This window comes from Sapajus apella, unplaced genomic scaffold, assembly GCF_009761245.1.
Source record: "Sapajus apella isolate SASKATOON/1434 unplaced genomic scaffold, GSC_monkey_1.0 scaffold94, whole genome shotgun sequence".
In the NCBI taxonomy this organism is placed as follows: Eukaryota; Metazoa; Chordata; class Mammalia; order Primates; family Cebidae; genus Sapajus; species Sapajus apella.
The window spans coordinates 7,643,516-7,665,492 of record NW_022437034.1 but is presented as its reverse complement, the minus strand read 5'-3'; the positions used below and the strand labels follow the sequence as shown (position 1 = coordinate 7,665,492).

The 21,977-nt window shown below is 35.0% G+C and overlaps 1 protein-coding gene across 4 annotated transcripts in view; it reads right to left on the bottom strand.

Moving 5' to 3' along the window:
* The window catches only part of LRMDA (leucine rich melanocyte differentiation associated), a 1,109,623-nt gene that overhangs the window by 43,425 nt on the left and 1,044,221 nt on the right, over positions 1–21,977 (bottom strand). The gene's annotated exons all lie outside the window — the stretch shown is intronic.

Here is a 21,977-nt window from a genome sequence, read left to right as displayed (position 1 = left end):
ATGATTTCATACAAATTTGTTTATATTCTGATTATGATAATTCCAATATCTGGTACCATTTTGGAATTCAAATATGTTTCTTTTGCTAACTCTTTCTTTTGAGATTTCCTTGAGTGTTTGCTAAATTTCTGATTATGAGCTCATATATGCCTTTTATCAACCTGTGGAAATCTTGACAGCCTAAGCTAATGAAGCTTTCTTTTAGAAAGGATCTGAGCTACAGATATGAAACCACTTGATTAAACTTCAAGGATCCAGATCTAACAAAGGAGTTTTTGATTCCTATCTCCAGTGTATGGTGAGTCCAAGGCTCTATCTTTATATTTCAATGTCTAAATTTGGGGAAAACACTTCTTTCTCTGATTTCAGCTTGGTGTGTTCCCCCTCCCCCTCATTTGGTGATAGCTCCTATTTCTAGCTGATCCAGAAATGTATTAACATTTATCTAGAAATAAGATCTATTTAAGAGGATGGGGGCTGGGCACAGTGCCTTACGGCGGCTGAAATCCCAACCCTTTGGGAAGCCAAGGTGGGCAGACTGCTCGAGTCTAGGAGTTCAAGGCCAGCCTGGGCAACATGAAAAAACTACTCTACAAAAAGTAGAAAAATTAGCTGGGTGTGGTGGTGCATGCCTGTAGTTGCAACTACTCAGCAGGAAGGATTGCTTGAGCCTGGGAGGCAGAGGTTACAGTAAACCAAGATCATGCCACTGCACTCCAGCATGGGTGACAGAGAGAGACCCTGTGTCAGAAAAAAAAAGTGGGTAGAGGACTTGTATTCAGAGTGTCTATTCTACCATACTTTCTAATATACATTCATTATTTTTTAATGTCTTAAATACTCAAGTTAGTGAAATTATGTCACGAAATTCAAGGTTCAATTTGTCCCAAATAATCATATTTAACTAATGAAAGTTTCCAAAACCTTCTTTTGATAAATATACTATTTGGCCTTTAAATTTATTTTCTGGACATTTAGCTGAAGAACATTTAGCTAATTCAGAAATGCTTTAAATTTAAGTTCAGATGGACTATGGAGTTACAAGAAAAACATTTTCCACATACTTCCATATTTTCAGATTAGATTAAGTCCCATAAATGAAGTGGCCACACAGAATAGCAGCAGATACAGCACATCACAGCACAGCATAGTATTTCTTAGTTCTCAGAGTACCTAAAAGGCATGTTCAGTAGGTTGGGACATGTCTTTGCAAAGTAATGGACAACTCATGTTTTTTTTCAATACAATTTCCCTTTATACTCAAAGCTTGCATAATCATACCAGAAGAATGTATTACAATAATATATGCACATGTGTTTATTAGAAGTTTTATAGGAAAGAACTTTCTTGGTTCTTGTGCAGGTAGAGGTAGTAGTCAGTATGTAACTGTACTTGAGCAAAAGCTCTATCTTCGTATTTCTAGCTTTCTAGAAAACCCATTTCTTCATGGATCCCATGATGATGTGTGCACCAGCATGTTACTATGGCATTACTTTAAATTGTGTAATAAAGTATGTGATTCCAGTTTTAATATTTGACCATTGACAGCTTTCAGGCTGCACTCCTTCACTTTTTCCTCAGCCCCACATCTGGGCAAGTTGGTAAGAAAGCCAACATATCCCCTCCCTTGGCACCAGTAGGAAAGTTCAAATCATGCAAACACTGGCACACATGTGGGAACATTCTCCCCAACACTATTCCCTAAGCCCAATAAAAAAACCAAAGCTCTTTGCCCCTTCCTTCACTCAAGCCAAACAGACTGACTTGGATGCCTGCCCTGCTCTCTCCACAAAGCTTCATGATGTAATGAATATTTTCATACTCTCATGGTGCTTTTGTGGCACTGTCAGTCTTGATATCTGAACCAATTTTGGGAAGGTGTGATTGATTCTACTTCTCTGCTAAGCAACCACCTGACAACTGGCTCTGAGATGAGGATGAGCTAGGTGATGGCCACTATCACCTGGGGAGCTTTTGTCCTTTGCTTTTGGCAGGCTAACAGGCTCTGCTTCTGGCTGGCAAATATGCACTTTGAAAGCCTGCAGGTTAGCATGCACTTTGAGCTATATTTGCTGAGTCCTACTGTGCCTCTTCTATAGATTTAATCAACCTAAGCTGAAGTTTCAATATTGGCATTTAGGGACAAGAGTATGGGGTTGGGGCGCTACTTAAAGTTGCTTTAGGTCATATGTCTCAGCCTGGGTCTATCTTTGTGCCTCAGATTAAATCTCTTTCTAGCACAAGCTATGGTTTATGATAGGTTCAGGTAAACAATTCTTGCCCTACTACTATTTTTTGTGTGTCTTAACCAGGAAAGGACCCTATTCAATAATGATAGAAAAGACTGATACTAATAAGCTATGTAGTACACGGGCCCCTTGTGTGCCATTATGTCAAGAACGTCACCATGTGGCATGCTGAGGTCTATACTCCTGGAAACAGGTCATTCACACATACATGACCTGCCTATCCCTCTGCCACCAAATGAGGACCTGATCCTCACAGTTAGAGGGAAAGACTATCCATGACTCTCAAAGCACAGATCTTTATGAGACTCTTCCCCACTTAAAAAGCCAGAGGACATCATCACTCCAGCAGATAACTATTATACATAAAATTGACCAACAAAGACACTGTGTTCATTGAGTGATGTGGCTTATCAACATATCAAAGGGCAAAATCAAATTCTATTTAAGCCAGTACTCTATCCAATAAAACAACTGCCATGGGGGAGGTCCCTCACCTTGATGATAATGAATTGTTACTCTCTGAAGGGAAAATGTATATACATATATCTTAGCAAAGAAGACACAACTCCTTTAAAGTGTATCCAGCAACCAACAAATTTAAAAATAAGTAAATAAAAGTGAGTGATGGGGAAACTAAAACATAATTTGACCCAATTAGAAATCTAAACTGTGCTAAAAATATATAATAACAATTGAAAAGTTAAAAGGATGCCAATTAGCTTTTGTTTTAAAACATAGGTTCTAAAATAACTCTAGTATCTGTTAAGCTGAAAAGAAGTGGCAAACCTTCATGGTCTTAGCTATTTCTGAGGCCCAAATTAGAGTTACGTTTGGGGATCACACCAAATTTAAATTGTCCTCTATTTTGCATTTGGTAACTCCCCCAAGAGTTTATCATAAATGTGTTACATTGATCTATCTGTAATAAAGAGTTACCACACTCTCAGGATGGTTACCAAATGCAAAATAGACGGCAAACAGGCATGTCTCACCTTGACAACTGGTACACTTTCCTTGTCTAAATCCTCCATGGCCTTAGCACCTATTGCTTTAACATATATCACATAGTAGATATTACCTAACCCAATGAGTAATAAATTTAAATAAAATTAAATCTCTGTCATCTAAAATCACCTTGAAAAAATGGAATACCATGAGCCTAAAATGGAATCATCCACCCCTGGTTAAAACAGTTAATATGTCCTAATATAGATTAAACAAAGGCTACAGAAATTAAGGCCCATAATACAAGAGGTATTATCTTCCTATTTAATGGTAATTCTAAGGGTCACTATTTTTTTTTTTCTTGGTTGCTTTGCTTTTGGTATCATTGCTTAGAAGGTTAGGCCAAGGTCATAAAGACTGACTCCTACGTTTTCTTCTAAAAATTTTATCATTTTGCTCTGGGCAACAGAGCAATCAGGCAACTGCCTGATTTCAAAATGTATTACAAAGCTATAGTAACCAAAGTAATGTAGCACTGGCACAAAAACATATACATAGACCAATGGAAAAAATAGAGAAACCAGAAATAAACCCAGACATTTAGCCAACTCATTTCTGACAGAGGCATCAAGAACATGCACTGGGGAAAGGACAATCTCATCAATGAATATTGTGGGGAAAACTGGACATCCATATGCAGAAGAATAAAATGTGACCCCTATCTCTCAGCACATTAAAAAAAATGGTTTAAAAACTTAAATATAAGAACTGAAACTATGAAACTACTAGAGGAAAACAATGAGGAAATACCTCAGGACATTAATCTTAGCAAATATGTACTGGAAAAGACCTCAAAATAACAGGCAACAAAAGCAAAAATTGACAAATAGAATTACATCATACTAAAAGCTTTTGTATAGCAAAAAACAAACAAACAAAATAAACAAATAAAGCATAACCTACAGAATAGGAGAAAATTATGTACAAATTATCCAAATGGCAAGAGATTAACAACCAAAATACACAAGGAACACAACTCAATGGAAAAAATAATATTAATAATATTAATAATAATCTGATTTTTAACAGGCATAAGATCTGAATAGATATTTCTCAAAACAAGACATACAAATGGCCAATAGGTATATGAAAAAAATGTTCAACATTGCTAATCATCAAGGAACTGCAAATCAAAATTTCAATGAATGATCAACTTGCCTCAGTTAAAATGACTGTTATCAAAAAGACACAAAATAACAGATGCTGATAAAGATGCGGGGAAAGGGGAACATTTATGCACTTAAGATGGGAATTAAAATTAGCACAGCCACTATAAAAAAGTTATAAACAATAGAACTACCATATGATTCAGAAATCCCACTGCTGGGACTGCTAGGTATACATCTAAAAGAAAGGAAATAAATATATGCAGAGATGTCTGCACTCCAATGTTTGTTGCAGAACTATTCACCATAGCCAAGATATGGAATCAAGCTAAATGAATGGTTAATGTGTTCTAGATACACAATGGAATATTATTCGGCTGTAAAAAGAATGAAGTCCTGTCATTCTGCGGCAACATAGATGGAACTGGAGGATATTATGTTAACTTAAATAACCCAGGCACAAAAGACAAATACTGTATGTTATAATTCGTATGTGGGAACTAAAATACTTATGCCATAAAGCTAAAAAGTAGAATAGTGGTTAACAGCGGTTGAGAACGGTAGAGAGGAGAGAGGGATGAAGAAAAGTTGGCTGATAGCTACAAAAATACAGTTAGATAGACTAATTTCTAGTGTTTGATAGCAAATAGCTACAAATACAAGTCAAATTTTTGTTAAAAAATGCATAAAAAGAAAATAAGGGGAGATCCACCATCTTGTCTCCCCAACTGCCTGGGACACAGACATGGCTTCTGTTCTTTCAGGAATTAGGAACCTGGTGAAGTGTTCAGCTGTGCATGGTGCTGAGGTATACTGAATATGCAAAGGTAATATTTAGGACCTGAATGTCTAGGTGTGGACTGGAAACATGATGGTTAACTTATAAAGGGAGAAAAAAAAGACATTACATTAAATTGGTCAAGAGTGCTCCAATAAAGCTCAATTTAAAAAATAATTACCAGGGGTTCTGGACAAGATGGCCAACTAGACACAGCCAGGAAGCACTGCTGTCCCCAAGAACAACCAAAGATTGAGTAAACTAACATAATTTGAACAGATCTTCAAAGAGAAAACACCAAGAGTCAAAAAGAGGTGAGGCACCAAGGCTGAATAGGGAGGAAGCTGGGAACGCTGCATAGATTTGTCAAATGCCAGGGACAATTCCTGGCCCCAAATGGCTCCTAGAGAAGGGGCAAAAATCCATCCACAAGTACAGATACTGTAGAGGGCATTGGCCCCCTAAAAGCACCCAGAATCAAAGCCAATTGACTACACTCAACTTATGCTACAGTTAAAGAAACAGCAACCCTTTCTTGCATGAATTCTTTCTCATCTGAAATCTGACAATTCAAAAGTCAGAATGTCCCCTTCCTACCAAATGAGCACGCTATCTCCCAAGCAATGGTATCCAATCAGTTTGAAATGACTAAAATGACAGATATAGAATTCATTATAGATGGCAAAGAAGCTCATAGAGATCAAGAAGAACATTCAAACCCAATCCAGGAATTCAAGGAATATAGTAAAATGATCCAAGAGCTAAAATACAAAATAGCCATTTAAGAAAGCATCAAAATGAATTTCTATAATTGAAAAATTCACTACAAGAATTTCATAATACGATCAGAAGTATTAACAGCAGAATAGACCAAGCCATAGAAGGAATCTCAGAGCTTAAAGACGAGTTCTTTGAATTAACTCAGTCAGATAAATTTCTTAAAAAAAGAATTTTTTTTAAAAAAAGGACAAAACCTCTGAGAAATAGAAGGTTATGTAAAGAGACCAAACCTACAAGTCATTCGCATTATCATGAATCCAGGAACATTTCTCCAATCTTGTAAGAGACGTTGGCGTGCAAATTCAAGAAATATCAAGAACTCCTGCAAAATACAAGATGACAATTCCCAAGGAACATAGTTATCAGAATCATCAAGTTAATGCAAAAGAAAAAAAAAATCTTAAAGGCAGCTAGAGAGAAGGTCCAGTTCATTTACAAAGGGAATCCCAAAGCAGTAGATTTCTCAGCAGAAACCTTACAAGCCAGAAGACACAGGGAGCCTGTTTCCAATATCCTTTAAAAAAAAGAAATTCATACCAAGAATTTCATGTTCTGCCAAACTAAACTTCATAAATAAAGAAGAAATAAAGTCCTTGTCAGACAAGTAAATACTAAGAGAATTCATTACCACTAGACCAACCTTATAAGAGGTCTTTAACAGAGCGTTAGACATGGAAACAAAAGAATGATACCTGCTACCACCAAAACACACTTAAGCACATAGCCCATAGACACTCTAAAGCAATTACACAATCAATTCTACAAAACAACCAGCTAACAACATGATGACAGGGTCAAAATCTCACATATCAATAATAACCCTGAATGTAAACAGTCTAAACACCCCATTTAAAAGGCACCCCACTTATCCAACTGGATAAAAAGATAAGGTCCAACTCTGCCATTTTTGAGAGATCCATCTCACATGTAATGACATCCACATGCTAAAAGCAAAGGGATCAATCATGCAAACAGGAAAGGAAAAAGAGCACTAGTCACTATTCTTATATCAGATAAAGCAAACTTTAAACCATCGACAACAACAACAACAAAAAAAGCAGAAAGGAGGATGTTACATAATGATAAAGGTTTCAATTCAACAAGAAGATTTAACTATCCTAAACATATATGTACCCAACATTGGAGCACCCAGATTCATAAAACAACTACAAAAAGACCCATACAATAATAATATAAGACTTTAACACTCCACTGACAGACTCCACTGACATATCATCAAGGCAGAAAATAAACAACAAAAATCTGGATTTAAACACGATGCTCAACCAATTGGACCTAATAGACATTTACAGAATACTACACCCAACAGCAATAGAATATATTCTTCTCATATGCACATGGAATATATTCTAAGGTCAACCACATGCTCAGTCATAAAGGAAGTTGCAATAAATTCCAAAAAGTTGAAATCATACCATGCACACTCTTGGACAACATCATAATAAAAATAAAAAATCGATACCAAGAAGATCTCTCAAAATTAGATAAATACATGAAAATTAAACAACTTGCTCCTGAGTATCTCTTGCATAAACAACAAAATTAAGACAGAAATTAAAACATTTTTTGAAATTAATGAAAATGGAGACAACTTACCAAAATCTTTGGGATATAGCTAAAACAGTGTCAAAAGGAGAAAATTTATAGTGCTAAACACCTTCATCAAGAAGCTAGAAAGACCTCAAGTTAACAATCTAACACCATACCTAAAGGAACTTAAAAACACATAAACAAGCAAAAAACACGCTAGCAGAGAAATAATTAAAATTAGAGAAAAACTAAATGAAATTGAGATGCAAAAATCCAAGCAAAAGATCAATGAAACCAAGACCTGTTTCTTCAAAAGAATAAAAAAAATTGATAGACCTCTAGCTAGATTAATCAAGAAAAAGATGTAAATAAGCAAAATCAAAAGTGACAAAGATGACATTACAACTGATACCACAGAAATGCAAAAGTTCCTCAGAGACTATCATGAACACCTTGATGCACAGAAATTAGAAAATCTACAGGAAATGGACAAATTCATGGAAATATACAATCTCCCAAGACTGAACAAGGAAGAAAGTGAAAACCTGAACAAAACAGTAACACATTCAAATTGAATAATTAAAAAAAAAAAAAAAACTACCAACAAAAGAAAGACCCAGACTATATAGATTCTCAGCCAAATTTTACCAGACATACAAAGAAAAATGGGCACCAATCCTACGGAAACTATTCCAAAAAATCAGGGAGAAGGGGTCACTGTCTTACCCTTTCTACAATGCCAGTACCAGCCCATAGCTTCCAGAATAAAGTCTACTTAATCTTGGTGAATGAACATCGAAAAGTTAATTCATCAAGATCAAATAGGCTTTATTCCTGTGACACAAGGTTGGTTCCATATATGTAAATCAATAAATGTGATTCATCACATAAACAGAATTAAAACCAAAAGCCATAGGATCATCTCAATACATGCAGAAAAAGCTTTAGATAAAATCCAACATTTCTTCATGATAAAAAACACTCAAATGACTAGGTATTGAAAGAACGTACTTCAAAATAATAAGAGCCATCTATGACAAACCCATAGCCAACATCATACTAAAGAGAGAAAAACTGAAGGCATTCTCCCAGAGAAGTGGAACAAGACAAATGTGTCCACTCTCACCACTTCTATTCAAAATAGTACTGGAAGTCCTAGCCAGAGCAATCAGTCAAGAGAAGGAAACAAAAGGCATCCAAATAGGCAAAGACAGAGTCAAACTATCTTCTCTGACAAAATGATTCTATACCTGGAAAACTCTAAAGACACTGTCAAAAGTTTCAAAAAATTCATAAACAACTTACCAAAAAAAAAAAATTGTGGTGGGGCGGATTTTAGTAAAGTTTCAGGAGGAAAAATCAATGTACAAAATTCAGCAGCATTTCTATAAACCAACAATGTCCAGGCTGAGAGTGAAATCAAGCAAACAATCCCACTTTGTATGATTTCTTTATAATCTCTACAAAGAAAATACCTAGTAAACCAGCTAACCAAGGGGGTAAAAGATCTCTACAAGGAGAAATTCAAAACACTGTTGAAGGAAATCAGAGATGACATGAATAAATGAAAAACATTCCATGCTCATGAATTAGAAGAAGCAACATAAAAATGGTCATACTGCCCAAAGCAATTTATAGATTCAATGCTATTTCTATCAAACTGCCAATATCATTCTTCACAGAATTAGAAGGAACTATTCTAAAATTCATATGAAACCAAAAAAGAGCTCAAATAGCCAAAACAATCCTAAGCAAAAAGAACAAAACTGGAGGCACCACACTACCAGACCTTAAACTATACTGTAAAGCCACAGTACCCAAAACAGCTTGTTACCGGTACAAAAACATACACATAGATAAATGGAAGAGAAAAGAAAACACAGATATAAAGTGGCATAACTGCAACCATCTGATTTTTGACATGGCTGACAAAAATAAGCAATGGGAAGGGGACTTTCTATTCAATAAATGGTGCTGGGATAACTGCCTAGCCATATGCAGAAGATTGAAGTTAGATCACTACTCTTCACTACATGTAACATATTAACTCAAAACGGATTAAATATTTAAATGTAAAACCTCACACTATAAAAATCCTAAAAGACAACCTAGAAAATATTCTTCATGACATAGCGTTGGCAAAGAATTTTTTATTATGTCCCCAAAAGCAATTGCAACAAAAACATAAATAGACAACTGAGAACTAATTAAACTTAATAGCTTCTGTACAACAAAGAAACTATCAACAGAGTAAACTACCTACCTAAAGAATGGGGGCAGATATTCATGAACTATGCATTCAACAAAGACCCAATATCCAGAATCTATAGGGGACTTAAAAAAATCAATAAGCAATAAACAAATAAACCCATTTAAAAACAGGAAAAGGACATGAACAGACATGTCTCAAAAGACAACATACAACAAACACATGAGAAAATGCTCACCATCACTAATCATTAGAGAAATTCAAATAAAAACCACAATGGAAAACCCATCTCACCCGAGTCAGAATGGCTATTATTATTACAAAGTCAAAAAAAAATATGGCCTGCAAGGCTGTGGAGAAAAGCAAACACTGTGAAAATAAAAATTAGTCCAGCCACTGTGGAAAGCAGTCTGTAGATTCCACAAAGAACATAAAACAGAGCTACCATTCAACCCAGTAATCCCATTGCTGGGTATATACCCAGAAGAAATTAATTGTTCTACTAAAATGACACAGGTACTCGTATGTTCATTGCTGTGGTATTCACAAGAGTAAAGACATGGAATCAATCCAGGTGCCCATCCATGGTAAACTGGATAAGGAAAATTTGGTGTATGTTCACCTTAGAATGCTACACAGCTGTAAAAATAATGAAATCATGTTACTTGCAGCAACATGGGTACAGCAGGAGGCCATTATCTTAAACAAAATAATACAGGACCAGAAAACCAAATATCACATGCTTTCACTTATAAGTGGGAGCTAAGAACTGAGTACACATAGACATAAAGATAGAAACAACGGTCAACACTGGGGACTACTAAAGAGGTGAGGGGCAGAGTGGTGTGGGCTGAAAAACTACCTATTGGGTACTATGTTCACTACCTAGGTGATGAGATCATCTATACCCCAAACCTCAGCATCATGCAATAGGCCCATGTAACAAACCTGCACATGTACCCCTCTGAATCTAAAATAAATGTTGAAGTTATTTTTATTTAAAAAAAAAAAAGCAGGCAGAAAATAAGCATAGTGTGTAAAACATACCTTTTCCTTGATTTCTTTTATAATTAAAAATTTATATTTTGCAAAGAGACAATTCACTAAAAAAAAAAGAAGCAAATTGATAACTATTTTTTAAAGTTAACATTACTAATAAAGGAATGCAAATTAAAGACACAGTGGAGATGAATTTTCATTGGAAAAGGATGAGCTTCCCCAGTGCTGAGGATGTTGTGGTGAAACAGGCTTTCAGAGTCCTAAGGGAATTTATACTGATATCATCATTTTGGAAGTCATTTTAGCAACACAAATTAGTAACCTTAAAACAGTTCATACACATTGACTAGTTCCATTTTGTTTCACCAGAGAAAACCTAAATGTTTAATATCACAGATATGCTTGAGGGCAGTATCTATTAACCACAAGATGGGCCATTACAAAACTATAATGTTTTTTAAGAGTTCTTAATGCATGGAAAATGGTTGTGATATAATGCTAGTTTAAAAGAGAATATAAATTATATTTTCAATAATATGAATAGAAGGACAGAAATAGATCAAAATGTCAATAGTAACCATCTAAAGGTAATGAAATAAGGGTGATTTCTATTCATTCTCTCTTACATGTTTCATATATTCTTCTGCAGTAAGCATGCTTAGCTTTTAAAATATAAAACTAAGGCCAGGCCCAGAGCTCACACCTGTAATTCCAGCATTTTGAGAGGCTGGGGCAGGAGGATTGCTTAAAGCAAGGAGTCTGAGATCAGCTTCAGCAACAAAACAAGATCCTGACTCTACAAAAAAAAATTTAAATTTTAGCCAGGTGCAGTATCACGTGCCTGTAGTCCTGGCTACTCAGAGGGCTGAGGCAGAAGGATCACTTAAATCCAGAAGTTTGGGACTGTAGTGAGCAACAATCATGCCAGCGCCCTTCAGTCTAGTTTACAGAATGAGACCCTGTCTCTAAAAAATACATAATAATAAACATATATTTAAAGTTAAAAATTTAAAGTCCCAAAGTTAAAAAAAATGAGGAAATGTTCCAGATTTTAAAAGGCAAAGGAGACATGATAATTAAATGCAATTTGTGATCCTGGGTTGGATCCTTTGCTAGAAAAAGAACATAGTACAACAAAGGGAGAAATTTGAATAAGGTCTTTAGATGAGATAATAGTATTGTATCAATGTTTGATCGTTGTACTTTGATTATATAAGCTGTTAATACATGGAAAACCTGGGAGAAGGATATATAAGAAATAATTGTACTAATTTTCCAACAGTGTGAAATTAATTCAAAATGAAAGTTTAAAAATAATAGTGCCTGAAGTCTAGTAAAACTCTACCATGTAATAATCAAAATGCTCATCAACTGATGGTAATTAACAAAATATAGCATGTCCTTACCTACTATAGATTCTTTTTAGAGATGAATAACTAATAGAATGTTACTCATCTCTAAAAACAATCAAGGTATTGGCATAGGCTATAATATGATAAACCTTGAAAACATGCTATATGAAAGACCCCAGAAACAAAAGATCACACTGTATGATTGCATTTATATGAAGTGCCCAGAATGGACCAATACATATATAGAGAAAGTAGATTAGTACTTGACAGGGGTTGGGGCTCAAGGGGAATGGAGAGTGACTGCTCATGGATATGAGTTGGCTTATGGGGGTGACATAAATGTTCTCAGATTATATAGTGGTGATAGTTATATTAGCCTGTAAATAAATATACTAAAACCTTCTGAGATGCTATACATTAAGTGAATAAATTTTATTGTGTGTATTATGCCTCATTAAAGTTGTGTTTCTTTTTAACAGTGCCTGGTGCATAGCAAATTCTCTAAAAATGTGGCCGATGATGATGATGTCATGATCATTAGTACTACCACTACTGTTGCTTTAGTTTTCTTCTCACTGGCTTTTCCAGCATTAACTTGTAAAGCTTATAAACAGGCTATGGGAGAAAGAATGACTTATTTGTTAACTGACTTCTTCTGTCCCTTGGAAAACCAAAAAGTCTCCCTCAGCCTTAACTAAGGAAAGGCCAAGAGTCAAAAGAAGACCCATTTCGGTTGTAAGCACCAATGAAGATGCTAGAAAACAAAGGCAAAGTATGACTCCGAAATGAGAAATGAATCTAATTTTTATAGATTGATTTTGTCTTTCTACTTACTAAAGAACCAATTAAGATTTATTTTTTCACTTTTCAAAGGGTTTCACTCCTGCCATGCATCCTTCTTTAGCCCTCAATTCATCAAGGAGGAAATGCTGCAGGTGTGTTGGAAAGGTAACAGATTGACCAGGCTGACAAAACTTGAGAGTTTTCATAGGAAAAGGCCTGAGGAAAACTCTAAAGGTCTTTGCATGCCAGGAAGGAAGAGCTTATCACATATACAAGTGGTACCTTGTGCAGGCCCACATTCTATTCCTTGTTGCTTGTAGGTCATCCTGTACCTCCAGGTTTGGTTTTGAACTACAAGTAGAAATGCTGAAGCTGAGCGAACATTACCTTCTCTCAGATCTCAACATAGGCTCAGAGGACCAGGGCTGCCATTAATCTAAAGAGCCTCCTAACACAGTATTTGGCTTGGATTTATGAGAGGTCTTTGAGGCTTGTTAATGTTGGTAATGACCCCAAGTCCCTGATTATTGTGAATGAAGCAAAGCCAAAGAAAATGATGCTGAAGGCTGAGCACAGGTGGAGTTAGCCCTGTAGTGTCACAATCCAAACTTACAACAACTATTCCAATTTGCAAGACCTCTACATAGCTTCCATGAAATTAATAAATGCAATAAAAGTCTCTTCAAGAGGAAGCTTTGATATTTTCGGAGGAGATGGAGTAGGGAGAAGATCAAATGAAATTGCACTCTGGCACTTCATTCTTAACTAATTTTTTCTGAATATCCTCCAGTCAAACATGTGAGATATGACATCTGAGGGCAAAAGGCTACAGTTCAGAGATTAAACAAGTTGAAAGCATTTAAAGTACTTGCCAAGGAGAAGTGCTCATCTGATAAAAATTTAGACAGGAAGGATGCCAAAGACCAGGACAGACACAACTGAGAGTTATGATGAGGTGACTGCTTCTCCAGCTGTCAGACTTGTCAATAATGTGAAGATGCCAGATTTTAACTCAAATGCAATGTCAGCCCAAGAGCTGACTCTATCTACATGTGTGGTTTTTATTAAGAAAGCACAGGACTTAGTCCCAGCTATAAATATCCTACAAATAGCCATTTCAAGATATAAACTTGTTGGTTGGTTGGCTTCCTCATCAAAAATATAACTGAAGTAGTGGGAAGAAAATACAATTTCGCACCTTCACCATCTCTCTACTGAATAGAGTCAGTGGGGTATACTTAAGCTGAAGTGGTGGGCCTGGTGGCAGACATTACCTGAAGAAGAGGGGGTGTGAATTGTCTTGAGAAAGGCAAATGTTTTCATATTAGTCTTTAAAGGTCCTACAAGAAAACAAGGAAAAAGAGTGGCACTTCTCCACCATAATTTTGGAACGTCAAACCAGACCACGATTCTGCATTATCAAAACACTAGTCATACAGACCTGGGCACACATAAACTACACAAATGTGGACAACACTGGGTTTCTTCTGTTTGCCTAAAATATATAAGAGAAATACATAAAAAGAAAGTTTGAAATATTTTTAAGAGGGGGGAAAATAAAGGTGAGGGCAATGGAAGCATATGCCCTCAGTGAAGAGATGACAAGGAAGTAGGTGGAGGAAAAACAGATATTTGAAAGCTAATACAATTCTTATTATATGACTTTTAACTTTCCTTCAAATCATCATTTTCCCTATTATAATCCACAAAACTGACCATATGAATCTGTTCATTGCCTTGGAAGGCAAGAAACCTACATAACACCCTACCACAAATACACAGTTAAAGAATAGAGGGAATCTTTTCTTAGACCATTAAAAAGTCATTATTACAATATCAATACCACCTTCTCCTTGTTATGCCTGCCAATCCAGTGCTCTTTCACTTTTAAGCAGAGTATAGCCAGGCCTTTTGAAATGCTGACTTATTAGTCACACACGCAGATTCTTCTCAGCGTGATAAACACCCCAACACCCATATGATCCAAAAGGCAATGTTCCCGAAGAAAGCATCAGCCTAGTAACTCAGGAAATTCTTGACTTCTTTACAAGGATAACTTTGCCTATGTCTCTTTTGCTTACAAACACTAGAGTTTGAAACGTAATAATCAAGACACAAAAAGCTTCAAAAACACACTGAATCAAAGTAGGGTTTTATGATACTTTTGATTCCAACCATATAAACTAATAGGAATCACTTTCATATCCCCCTCCACCCAAAAGAAACAACTAAAACGTTGAACAAAATATATGAAAGACATTGTATATACAGCAACATAGGACAGTGTGTCCTAACAGAGGGAAAACAAATAAGATATTCTCAAGCATCGCTAAAGTTTGTTGCCTGGAGAGAACTTCTAGGTGACAACACAGAACAGGGGGACCCAGGTGGAGCTTAGTCTCTCTGAATTGAGAAGACAGAGCTCGGAGGGTTAGATGACTACATTCAATAGGCAGATTACTGGAGCAGATAGAGTTATATCAAAAAAGCTCTGGAAAGTTGCAGAGAGTTCCTGCAAGTCTTCAGCTGAGTACTAGTCAGGGGATATATGTGAGGCAATTACATGAGTCTTTAGAAAAGAGCTAGAAGAAAACTACCTGAAAGGACCAGAGGAAACAATCCTCAGACATTATACAGACCTGGGAATAGTTCATATTCCCACCACCTAGAGTGAAAAATCTAGTAAACCATGGTACATTGAGTACAAGATCCAGAAGGGTATTGGCTCTATATAGTGGGGACAAAATTAGCTGTACATTAAGGCTGCTTTTGTTCCAACTAACAAGTCTTGAAAGGCAATAAGTTAAAAAGTAAATAAGTAAAATAAAAGGCAGGTAAACTGGAAAAGAAAAAAAAAACAGTCTCTGTTAGCAGGCAGCATAATTGTCTACATAAAACTCTTCAAGGAGTTGATAAAAGAACTCCTAGAATTAATAAGAAAGTTCAAGAAGGTGTCAGCACACAAATTAACACAAACACATCAATTACATTTTCTATATACTGGAAATGGAAAAGTGGAATCTAAAATAACTAATGTAATACCATTTACAATTATCAAAAATACATAAAACACAGGTATAAATCTAATAACGTATACATGAAATTTATATTAAAAATTACAAAATTCTGAAATTTTATAATTTTAAGTGAAAGTAATTTTAAAAGACCTAAATACTAAAAGAGGTATACCATGTTCATGAATTTCATGACTCAATATACTGTGAAATTGTCATAGAAAAATATTTTTTCCTGTAAGATCTATAGGTTTAATGCAATGCCTATCAAAATGTCAACAAGATTCTTTATAGACATGAACAAACATATTCTTGAATTTATATGGGAAAGAAAAGGAAGAACAAAGTGGGAGAAATCTCTCTTCCCAAAGTCATGGTTTATTATTTATGTCTAATAATCAAGATAGTATAGTATTGGTGGCAAGATAGATACATTAGTCAATGAAACAGTATATAGAACCCCAAAAAGTTCTACACAAATATGATCAATTATTTTTTAATAAAGGAACAAGCAATTCAATGGAAGAGAAAGAGACTTTACAAAAAATTATGCTGGGGCAACTGGACATTCATCAGCAAAACAAAAGAAAACATAAGAAATTAAAAGAACCTACATCTAAACCTCACAATTTATACAATTTTAGCACAAGAGATTATCCACTTACTATATGAAAGATACTATGACATTGTTAAGAAAGATACAAAGACAAAGAATATTTTCTGGGCCAAAATAAAGTTAGAAGTCAGTGACAGAAAAGTAACTGAAAATCCCAAAATATTTAGAAACAAAATATTAAGTGGAAACATAACTCTAAGTCCAAAAAACTTAAATTAGAAAATATTTTAAATGAATTGCAAATTAAAATACAACATATCAAAATTGTGGGATGCAACAAACTATTACTTAGAGAAAATTTTTATTATTAGCGGTCATATTAGAAAAAACAATCCCAAATCAATGGTTGCATTTCCACCTTTATAAACTATAAAAGAGGAAATTAAACACCAAGCGATGGAGAAATAATAATAAAGTATAAAAATCCATAATAGTGAGAACAAAAAAGAAAGATCTATGAAACCAAAGTTGGCCTTGAGAAAGATTTAAAACACCATATAACTTTAGTCAGACTCAATCAGAAAAATAAGAAAATAGATAAATTATCAATATCAGGAATGAATGAGGTGCCATCATTCTATGGAAATTTAAGAGGTAATAAGGGAACACTGTAAACAATTTCATGTCAACGATTTTAACAACTAATAAGGTAATTGACAATTTTTAAAAAATTACAAAACATCAATATTCATTCACAAAAACTGTGTAGCCTGTGTAATATGTACTTTAAAAAAAATAGTTGAAAATCCTACCTACAATCAGAAAGATTACAAGAATGGCCACTTTCCCACTTCTGTTCAACATATAACTGGATATTTAAACCAGTGCCATAAGGAAATAAACAGAAACAAAAGACAACTACATTGGAAAGAAATAGAACTGCTACTATTTGCATGATCAGCTATACAGAAATTCACACCAAATGTACGAAAGAATCTACTAGAGCTACAAAATGAATTTATTAAAGTAACATAATACAAAATCACCATATAAAAATCAATTAAATGTACATATAAAACCAATACATTATCAGAAATCAAAGAATAGCATAGAAATATGAAATTAAGGGATCAATGTATAACCCAAAAGCTATAAAATGTTGCTGAGAGAAATAAATCTAAAAACAAGGAAATATACTGTGTGAATCAATTAGAAAAACAAATATAAATTAATATTTTAATATTATCCAAATTTTTCTATAAGTTTAACACAATCCCAATCATAATCCTAGTTGGAATTTTTTTAGACATTGGCAAACTGATTCTAAAATTGCCGTAGAAATGCAAGGGATCTAAAATAGCTGAGACAACTTCAAAAACATTGAACAACTTGGAGAACTTACTCTGATTTATTTAAGACTAAATATAAAGCTATAAAAATGAAGACTATGTGCTATTGGCATTAAGATAGAAATATAGGTTAATGAAATAAAACAGAACATCTAGAAATATACTCACATCTATATGTATATAATTGAATAGCGTTTTACAAAGATGTCAAGGCAATTAAATAGGCAAATGATAATCTTTTTAAAAATGGGATGTGCCCTGAGCCAGAGTGGCAACTCATTGCCCTGAAGAATGGGTCCCAGGCCTGGCAGCATTCACCACAAGCTGACCAAAGAACCCTTGAGCCTTAAGTGAATATTAGTGGTAAACTGGCAGTACTCCTCACGGGCCTGTGGTAATGGTGACAATTGGGAGAGGTTCATCTGCCCGTGAAAAGGGAAGGGAAGAGTGGAAACAACTCTGTTTCATGGTTTGAGTGCCAGCTTGGGTGCAGTAAATAAAGCACCAGGTAGACTTCTAAGATTCTTTATTCTAATCACTGACTCCCAGATGGCATCTCTGGACTGCCCTGTGTCCTAGAGGATCATGAGTCAGGCTGGCTTTACACCTGCTTATTGTAGAGCCCTAAGGCCTTGAACAAAGACAGGTGGTAACCGTGTGGTGGCTACAGGGGACCTTCGGTGAGACTCAGTGCTGTGCTGGCTTCAAGTCTGATATGGTTTGGCTCTGTGTCCCCACCCAAATCTCACCTTGAATTGTAATAATTTCCGCATATCAAGGGTAGGACCAGATAGAAATGATAGAATCATGGGGGTGGTTTCCCCTATGCTGTTTCTCATGACAGTGAATTAGTTCTTACAAGGTCTGATAGCTATATAAAGGGCTTCCTTCTTCACTTGGCACTCATTCTCTCTCCTTCTGCCCTGTGAAGAGCCTCCTTCTGCAATGATTTTAAGTTTCCTGAGGCCTCCCCATCCATGCAGAATTGTGAGTCAATTAAACCTCTTTCCTTTATAAATTACCCAATTGCAGGTATTCCTTTATAGCAGTATAAAAACAAACTAATACAAGGTCTAATCCAGCACAGTTCCATTGATTGTGGTGGCTCAGCATATACATAGAGAAATTCCAATTTTGGGGGGAAAAAGGATGGGAAGAGAACAAGATTCTTTGCCTAGTAAATCAGAAAATCCTTCCAGCTCTTACCCAAGACCGTCTTAATCTCTATGAGTCTGCAAGAAGCAGTGTTATGGGCTTGGCATGTCCCTTAATGTAGATATGGCTTAGATCACACCACTCAAATCTCATCAAATACCTGGAAAGTCTATCCAAGAAGGATGGGTACACACAAGCCCAGACTATGAAGACTATAATAAGTATCTACCACTCCAATGCCCAGACAATGACTAACATCCACAACCACAAGGATTGAGACACTTCAGGAAAACATGACCCCACAAAATGAACTTAATAAACCATGAAGGATCAATTCTGGGGAAACAGAGATATGTGACCTTTCAGACAGAGAATTCAAAAGAGCTGTTTCAAGGAAGCTCAAAGAAATTCAAGATAACAAAGAGAAGGAATTGAGAATTCTATCAGATAAATTTAACAAAGAAATTGAAATACCTTAAAAGAATCAAGCAGAAATTCTGGAGTAGAAAAATGCAAATGACATATGGAAGAATGCATCAGAGTCTCCTATCAGCAGAGCTGATCAAGCAGAAGAGAGAATCAGTGAGCTTGAAGACAGGCCATTTAGAAATATACAGTCAGAGAAGATAAAAGAAAAAAAATTAAAAATAATGTAGCGCACCTATAAAATCTAGAAAATAGCCTCAAAAGAGCAAATCTAAGAGTAACTGGTCTTAAAGGGGAGGTAGAGAAAGAGACTAGAGTAGAAAGTTTACTCAAAAAAATAATAACAGAGGACTTCCCCAAACTAGAGAAAGCTATCAATATTCAAGTAGAAGAAGGTTAGAACTCTAAGAAGGTTTAACCCAAAGAAGACTACCTCAAGACATTTAATAATTAAACCCCCAAAGGCCAAGGATGAAGAAAGGATCCTAAAAGTAGTAAGATAAAAGAAAAAAATAACACACCATGGATCTGCAATACATCTGGCAAAAGACTTTTCAGCAGAAACCTTTACAAGTCAGGAGAGAGTGGCCTAACATTAATTTAAAGTGTAGAAGGAAAAATAAAAGCTTTTATGCTAGAATAGTATATCTGGTGAAAATGTCCTTCACATGAAGGCGAACTGAAGACTTTCTAAAACAAAACTTCAGGGATTTCAACACCAGACTGTCCTACAAGAAATGCTAAAATGAGTTCTTCAATCAGGAAAAAAAGGCTGCCAATAAAAAATAAGAGATCATATTAAGGTACAAAACTCACTGGTCATACTAAGTACACAAGGAAAACAAAGAATATTATAACACTGCAATTGTGGTGTGTAAACTATTCTTATTATAAGTAGGAAGACTGAAAGAAGAATGAACCAAAAATAATTACAACAACTTTTCCAGACATAGATAGTACAATACAACACACATAGAAACAACAAAAAATTAAAAAGCGGAGGGGAAAAAGTTAATGTGCTGCATTTTTATTAGTTTTCCTTTTGTTTATGCAATCAGTGTTGTCATCAGTTTAAAATATTTGCAAGCCTCATAGTATTTGTAGCCTCAAATGAAAAAATATACAACAGATACAAAAAAATAAAAAGAAAGATGTTAAATCATATCAAAAGAGAAAATCACCTTTACTAAAAGACAGCAAGAAAAGGAAAGAAAGATGAGCGGACCACAAAACAACCAGAAAAACAAATCACAAAATTCCAGGAGCAAGTCTCCACTTATCAATAATAATACATGTAAATGGACTGAATTCTCCAATCAAAAGACAAAGAGTGGCTGAATGGATTTAAAAAATAATAATAATATGCTGTCTACAGAAAATATACTTCAGCTATAAAGACACACATAGACTGAAAATAAGGTATGGAAAAAGATATCCTATGCCAATGGAAACCAAAAATGAGCAGGAGTAGCTTTACTTATTTTAGATAAAATAGATTTTAAGACAAAGACTGTAAGAAGAGACAAAGGTCACTATAATGAAAAGGGATCAACTCAGCAAGAGGACATAACAATTTTAAATATGTATGTGCTGAACACTGCAGTACGCAGATATATGAAGCAAATATTAGAGCTAAAGTGACAGAGAGAGAGACACTAATACAATGATAGCTGGAGACTTTAGCACCTCACTTTCAGCATTGGACAGATCTTCCAGGCAGAAAATTAACAAAGCAGCATTGGACTATAGACCAAATGATTCTAACAGATATTTACAGAATATTTCATCTACCAGCTGCAGAATATACATTATTCTGAGAACACATATCATTCTCAAGGACAAATCATATGTTAGGTCACAAAACAAGTCTTAAAACACTCAAATATTGAACTAATATCAAGTATCTTCTCTGACACAATGGAATAAAACTAGAAATTAATAACAAGAAGAATTATGGAAACTATACAAACACATAGAAACTGAATAAAATGTTCCTGGAATGACCAATGGGTCAATGAATAAGTTAAGAAATAAATTTATTGTTATTTTTATTATCAAGAAATACCTGAAACCGGGTAATTTATAAAGGAAAGAGGTTTAATTAACTCACAGTTCTGCAGGGCTTGGGGGGCCTCAGGAAACATACAATCATGGCAGAGGGCACTTCTTCACAGGGCAGCAGGAGAAAGAATAACTGCCACGTGAAGAGGGAAGCCCAACATATATATATGGATATATATATATATATATATGGACATATATATGTGGATATATATATCCATATATATTCATATACATATTCACATATATATTCATAAGAATATATATGGTCATACTAAGTACACAGAGAATATATATACACACACAGTGCATATACATATATATGAATATATATAATATATATGAATATATATATATTCTTTGTGTACTTAGTATAACCAGTGAATTTTGCACCTTACAACTCACTAGTCATACTAAGTACACAGAAAAACACAGAATATTGTAACACTGCAATTGTGGTGTGTAAACTATTCTTGTTCTAAGTAGGAAGACTGAAAGATGAATGAATATATATAGTATGTATACTATTGGGGAACAGACAGTGTTTGGTTACATGAGTACATTCTTTAGTGGCGATTTGTGAGATTTTGGTGCATCCATCACC